Here is a 7,279-nt window from a genome sequence, read left to right on the forward strand (position 1 = left end):
TTGTGCTTTGGTTTTTTGGATGTTGAGTGATAGGCCAAGCTTTTTGTAAGCTTCTGCAAAGATATTTAGGATGGTTTGGAGGTCATCCTCTGAGTGTGCACACACAACGTTGTCATCAGCATATTGAAGATCTCCGATGGAGGTTATGGTAACCTTACTCTTTGCTTTCAGTCTACTCAGATTAAAGAGTGTTCTATCTGTTTGATATATGATTTTGACTCTGGTGGGCAGTTTCCCTTTGACAAAGGATCATGGCAATGAAAATAATAGATAGAGTTGGGGCAACACAACCCTGTTTTACACACGATCCCACTTTGAATGGTTCACTTTGAGAGCCATTGTTATCTGTGATTGCTGCTGTCATATCATCATAGAGGAGCTGAAGGGTGTTCACAAATTTATCTGAGCAGCCAATTTTCAGAAGGACAGTCCACAGGGCATTATGATGTACAGTGTTGAAGGCCTTAGTCAGGACAATAAACACCATATACAGGGATTGGTTTTGCTCTCTGCAATTTTCTTGAAGCTGTCAAGCAGTGAAAATCATGTCCACTGTCCCCCTAGAAGGTCTAAAACCATTTTGGGATTCAGGAAGGGTTGCCTCAGATATTGTTAAGAGATGGTTTGCTAAGCCCCTTGCAATAATTTTGCTGGCTGCAGCTAATAAAGAGATGCCTCAATAGTTTCCACAATCCATTCTGTCACCTTTTTAAAAGAGATTGATAATTTTGGCATCCCTAAAGTCTTTTGAGATCTCCTCACTCTCCCAGATTTTTTCGATGAGCGTGTGAAGTTGTTGTATAAGTTTAATTCCGCCCACTTTGAAGACTTTGGCAGGTATCCCATCAGGTCTGCTGGCTTTGTTATTTTTCATTTGGTTAATAGCTGTACAAAGCTCTCCCAGATTTGGAGATACTGCAAGCTCATCTCTAATTTGTTTCTGCGGAATTTGTGAGAGGACCTCAGCAGCTACAGGGGAGCTTCAGTTTAGGAGATGCTGGAAATGTTCTTTCCAGCACAGTACAATAGCTTATCTTTTAGAAGTATGGTACCATCTGTTGAGCGTAGGGGACATATGCCATGATTTATTGGCCCATAGATGGTCTTTGTTGCTTTAAAGAAACTCTGTGCATCATTAGTGTTGACTAAGTGCTGGATCTCTTGAATTTTTTTTATCCATCAGGTATTCTTTAATTGTCTGGTTCTTCTTTAATTTCAGCCTTAGCATTGGCATAGGTTTTTCTTCTTAGTGGAGCAGTTTCTATCTCTTTGCCAGATATGAAAGGCCTTCCTTTTCTTGTCAATAATTATTCATACTCACTGTCATTCTCATCAAACCAGTCCTGGTGTTTCTTGGTTTGGTATCCAATAGTTTGTTCACAGGCTGCAATAATGGGTGTTTTTAGCTTGGTCAAGTGTTCCTTGCTGTTATCAAGGAACTCCAAAAGCAAGTGGTCCTTAGGAGTCATTTGGAAGCAGTCCTGCTTAATAGGATTTTGAAGGGCTTAAGTGTTCATTGTGCACCTTGGTTTCTTTCCTTGAAGCCTGTGTTGAGGTATAATCTTGGTAGCCATAGTGGAGTGTATTAATCGGTGATCTTTCCAGCAGTCATTGTCACTCGTCACAGGAGCACATCACGGCGATTTTCAGCTCAGACAATTACATAGGCTAAGAGGTGCCAGTCGTTTGACCGAGGGTGCCTCCATTATGTTTTAAATTTATTTTTTTGACAAGAGTGTGTTGGTTATAACAAGATAATGTGCTGCACATACAGTCAAAAGTAAGATTCCTTTCTGGTTGCTGTTGCCAATTCCTTATTTCCTAATAGTCCCAGGCCACAGATCTAAATCTTGCCCAACTCTTGCATTAAAATCACCCAGGAGAATAATTTTCTCCTCCTTAGGCGTCTCTGATCAGATGGCATCCAGCTGAGAGTAAAAAAATTCTTTAATGTCTTTATCGGAATCCAGTGTTGGTGCATAAGCACTTAGAATAATAGCCTGTTGGTTTTTGGTGAGTTTTATTCAAAGGGTTTAAAGCTGCTCATTAATGCCAGTAGGGACTTCTGACAAGAGCCTCACAAGATTGTTTTTGGTAGCAAAGTCTACTCCATGTATTCAACGTTCTTGTTCAGGTAGACCTTTCCAGAAGAATGTGTAGCCTCCTTTTTCTTCCTTCAGTTGTCCCTCATATTGGCTTTTTCGCAGATTAGTTTGCACTACAGAAAGCGTGCTGGGGAGACCACACATTCAAGAAACACAAAAGTAGGACTTCCGGTCTGATCACAAGGTGGAAGCAAGCGGGTTTTCCCTCAGAAGAGGGAGGCCAGCTCCGAAGAGGCAAAGGGGGGGTGCTACAAGGGCGCCGTAGCCCCTCAAAACCCCGCTGAAAGGAGATTCAGGGGGTCAGGATCCCAGTGCTGCCGAAAGAGCGATTCCCCCAGCCGCCAGGTATCCTCTTTAAGGGGAGACGAGAGCGGTGGGGTAGAAGGGCTGGCAGCGGGATGCCATTGCCAGCCTCTAGGAGCGAAGCCCCGAGCCTGCCCACTGGAGCAACCGGCTTTCCAAATTAAAAGAAATTGAATTGGTAACGTTAAAAATGACTAAATTACAGCTGATTTGGACCTAATTCGACACAGACAAGGGGTAAACAAAAGGTCAACCTTGTCTGAACTCTGAAGAGCACGCAGAGAATATCCACAGAGCAAACGGAGCAGTGAGTAAAAAACAAACGGAGACCGTTTCGGCAACTGAATCTATCCCATTTGGTGTGTGTTTTTTTGTGTTACTTTTTTTTTTAAAAAATGGATTTTTATAAAGAATATTGGGAACTGAGGGAATAGAGGAAACTGGCGCAAGCTTTGAGGAAAAACAAAATTGAATTTAGATGGGAGTTCCCAGAAGGACTATCTTTTGCATACAAAGGGAAAAGACACAGAATAACAAGACCAGACGAATTGGACAAATTTCTGAGAAGATATAAAGAACTGGGAAGAGAAGAAGCAGCATCAATTGAAGAAGGAGCTGAAGGAGGAGGCTCTCAAGACTCAGAAGAAGATAGAGGAGAGGAAGAAGAGGAAGAGGAAAAATAAAATTAAGGACTATTATAAAAAATTAATTAGAAACTATCATGGTGTTGAAATTATGGACTTGGAATGTTAATGGGATGAATGAGGGGGAAAAACAAAAATTCAACAATATTTGAAAAAACAAAATTTGGACATTATTTGTTTACAGGAGACACATGTGATGAGGAAACACAGAAAAATCTTAATAAACAAAAAATTAGGAAATGAATTTATTTCATCGGATAAAACTAAAAAGAGAGGTGTGGTTCTATATGTTAAAAATAAAATAGAGGCTCAACAGATTTTTAAAGATGAAGAAGGTAGAATTGTGGCAGTACAAGTCAAATGGCAAGGTGAAAAAATAATAATCGTCGGAGTGTATGCACCTGTGATGGGATAATGAGCTGCTTGTGCGTAAAAGCTTAGTCCCTCAGAGTTTGGCAAAGTCAGCAAACCTCTGTCTCTCACGGAGCCCCTTGAGCATGGCTCTGTCAGTCGCTGGCAGAATCCGACAGTGGGCGTTTACGGAATCTGCTCCAGCATAAAAGCTCCTTGACGGAAACGCGTCGTCTGGACTCTCGGCGCGACAGTTTCCGGTGAGGGGTGGGAGTACCTATGGGAGGACCTGGAACTTCTCCGCTGTTATCGCTGGAAGACTCCCTGAGCCATTCCTCCGTCTCTCTCTCGTTCTGATCCCCCACTCTCCCCCTGCTGGTGCCTTCCTCCGCTGCTGAGTCTCTCCTGACTTCTGAGAGCCCCTCCACCTCCTGCCTCTCCGATGGCAGTTCCCTGACATCCACCTCCCCTCCAGGGCCCCCTCCCCCCTCTCCCGCCCCCTTCCCTGCTGGCGGTGAGGATGGAAAACCCCGGAAAGAACACTCCTCATCATCAGAGGATTCGAACACTTCTCTCCTCTGTCTCCCTGTGTCCTCTTCCTCGTCAGAGTTTATTCCCTCTTCCAGCCCTGATTCTGGGAACCCTGCAAACTCCTCTTCCTCATCGGTTGTGCCGAAGTGTTCCCTCCTGAATCGTTCCATGGGCTGAGGTTTCCTTGGAAACCGTTGATGAAACGTTTCTATTAACATCTCATCACTGACCTCCTGTGCCGGTACCCATGTGTTTTCCGACTCCGCTTCCCCTTCACATTCTACCAAATACTCCACCTGATTCCCTTTCCACCTGGAATCAATGATTCCTGCCACATGCATGTTGCGTTCCCTTTCTTCTATGACTGGTGTTTGAGTAACCTCCCTCTCACGTTCCCCCCACTCTCGCCCCTCTCGGTATGGCGACAGCAGAGACCTGTGAAATACTGGGTGCAGTTTCATGTGGTTGGGCAATCTGAGTTTGAATGCCACTGGGTTGACCTGTTGTATGACCTCAAAGGGTCCCAGCCGCTTGGGTCTCAATTTCTTACACCCACCCTTGAACGGCAACCCTTGGGTGGATAGCCACACCCGGTCCCCCACCCTTATGGTTTCACCTTCCCTTCTGCTTCTGTCTGCTTGCTTCTTGTATTCTTCCTTGGCCCTCTCCAAGTTAAGTTGGAGTTGCCGGTGGATAGCTTCCATCTCTTCAACAAAGTGTTCCGCAGCCGGGACACTTCATCTCTCCCCTCCTTCTCCTGGAAATGCCCTGGGATGACACCCATAATTCGCCAGGAAGGGACTTATCCCTGTGGACACATTCTCTGCGTTGTTGTATGCAAATTCTGCCAGAGCCAACTTATCTACCCAATCATTTTCTCTGTCACTTACATAACACCTCAGATATTGTTGTAAAATCCCGTTTGCCCTTTCCGCTTGCCCATTTGTTTCTGGGTGCCGGGCAGTAGAAAAATTGACTTCCATGTGCAGTAAGCTCATGAGCTTCCTCCAGAACCTGGAAGTAAATTGTTTCCCTCTGTCGCTGACCACCCCCAAGGGGGCGCCATGCAACCTGAAAATATGCTCTACAAACAACTTGGCGGTTTCTTCCACTGTGACCGCGTGTGAACAGGCTATAAAATGACACATCTTAGTTAATAGGTCTACTACCACCATGACGGCTGTCTTCCCTTTGGATTTTGGCAGGTCCGTCATAAAATCTATGGATACTGCCTCCCATGGCCTTTCTGGTGTGGGTAAGGGTTCCAATAGCCCAGCTGGTGCCAGCCTCTCCCCTTTCGCTCGCTGACACCTGTCGCACACCCTGACATATTCCCGCACGTCTTCCCTCACCTTGGGCCACCAAAACTCCCTGGTAACCAACCACATGGTTTTGTGCTGCCCGAAGTGCCCCGCTGTGGGGCTGTCGTGTAACTGTTTGAGTACTCTGCCCCTCAGTTCCCCATCGGGTATGTACAGTGCCCCTTTGTAATACAACGCCCCGTTCTTTTCTTCAAACCCCCCTGTGTTCTCCCATGTCCCCCTGAGTTCTCTGAGTTTCTCTTGGGCGTATTCATCGTTCTCGGTACCCTCTACCAGTTCTCTCTGCCCCACCAATGCCGCCCCACACACCCAGCGGTCCTCAGGGATTATATGCCTTTCCTCAGGCGCTCCCTCCCCCTCTAAGTACTCAGGTTTTCTGGAAAGAGCGTCCGCCCTTACGTTCTCCGAGCCTGGTACGTAACGAATTTCAAAATGGAATTTGGAGAACTCCTGGGCCCATCTCACTTGTCTCTGGTTCAGTACTCTGGCTGTTCTCCAATATTCCAGATTTTTGTGGTCGGTTCGCACTTGGACCTTGTGCTGCGCCCCAATCAGCAAGTGTCGCCATCTCCAGAATGCTTCGTGAATGGCGAGCAGTTCTCGGTCGTATACGGTGTAGTTCCTCTCGGATTTGTTCATCTTCCGCGAGAAGAAAGCACACGGTCTCCATTCCGACGTATCTTTTCCCGGCTGTGGAAGCACAGCCCCCACCGCTCGGTCTGATGCGTCAGTCTCCACTCTCATTGGTTGCTGTAGATCCACGTGCAGAAGTTGCTCTTCCGACGCAAACGCCTTCTTTAATTTTTCGAACGCTTGCTGCGCCTCTTCCGTCCAGACAAATTTCTTCTTGCTGCTAAGACAATCAGTGATGGGCACCGTTAAGTGGGCAAAGTTTTTGATGAACTTCCGATAGAAGTTTCCGAAGCCCAGGAATCTTTGCACGTCCTTCTTAGTTTTCGGTGTCTTCCATTCCAGTACCGCTTGAACCTTGCTGGGATCCATGGCCAATCCCTTGTCTGACAACCGGTACCCCAGGAATTCCACCTCCCTGGTATGAAACTGACACTTCTCCAGTTTCACCCACAGCTGGTTTTCTTGCAATCTGCTCAGTACCTCTCTTACATCTCGTACATGCTGCTCCTCATTCTCCGAGTACACCAGGACATCATCTAAGAACGCTATGCAGTTCTTGTAAAGCAATGGTCCCAATACGTGATTCATGAACGATTGAAAACAGGCCGAGCCCGCCTATAGACCGAAGGGCATAACGAGATACTCAAAGGCCCCCAAGGGGGTGAACATAGTGGTTTTCCACTCATCACCCTTTCTCATACGTATCAGATTATATGCACTCCTAAGGTCCAGCTTGGTAAAAATTTTCCCTTTCCTCACCCGGGTCAAAATGTCATCGATTCTGGGCATGGGGAAGGTCACTGGTTCTGACACTGCATTTAGGGCCCGAAAGTCCACGACCAATCTGGGTTTATTAGTATTTTTTTTGTCCACAAAGAACACTGGGCTGCCCCCCACCGCTCGTGACTCTCTGATGAAACCTCGCTTGAGATTCTTGTCAATGAACTACCTTAACTCCTGCATTTCACTGTCTGACATTGCATACAGCTTGCCCACTGGCAATTGTGCTCCTGGGACAGTCAAAAGGTCTGTGCGAGGGCAGTTTGTCTGCTTCTCTTTCGCTGAAGACGTCAATCAGGTCAGCGTATTGTCGTGGCACCTTCCCTTTGTCCGTTACTTCCGTCCCTGCTAGAGTGGCCCTGGCCCCTTCCTGAGCCTTTCCCTCTTTGCAGTGTTCTAGGCAATGTGCTGATCCAAAGGAAACCACCCTCTGATGCCAGCCTACTAGCGGATCATGTAGTGCTAGCCAGCTCATCCCCAAAATAATGGGAACTCCTCCCAAGGTGGCCGCGTTAAACGCTATCAGTTTGGTGTGTCTTGTCACCCTCATTATCATTGGGACAGTCTGTTGGCTCACTTCTCCTCCCAACAGCTCCCTCCCATCAATCGT

Source organism: Podarcis melisellensis (genome assembly GCF_964234715.1).
Source record: "Podarcis melisellensis genome assembly, chromosome: 2".
Lineage (NCBI taxonomy): Eukaryota > Metazoa > Chordata > Lepidosauria > Squamata > Lacertidae > Podarcis > Podarcis melisellensis.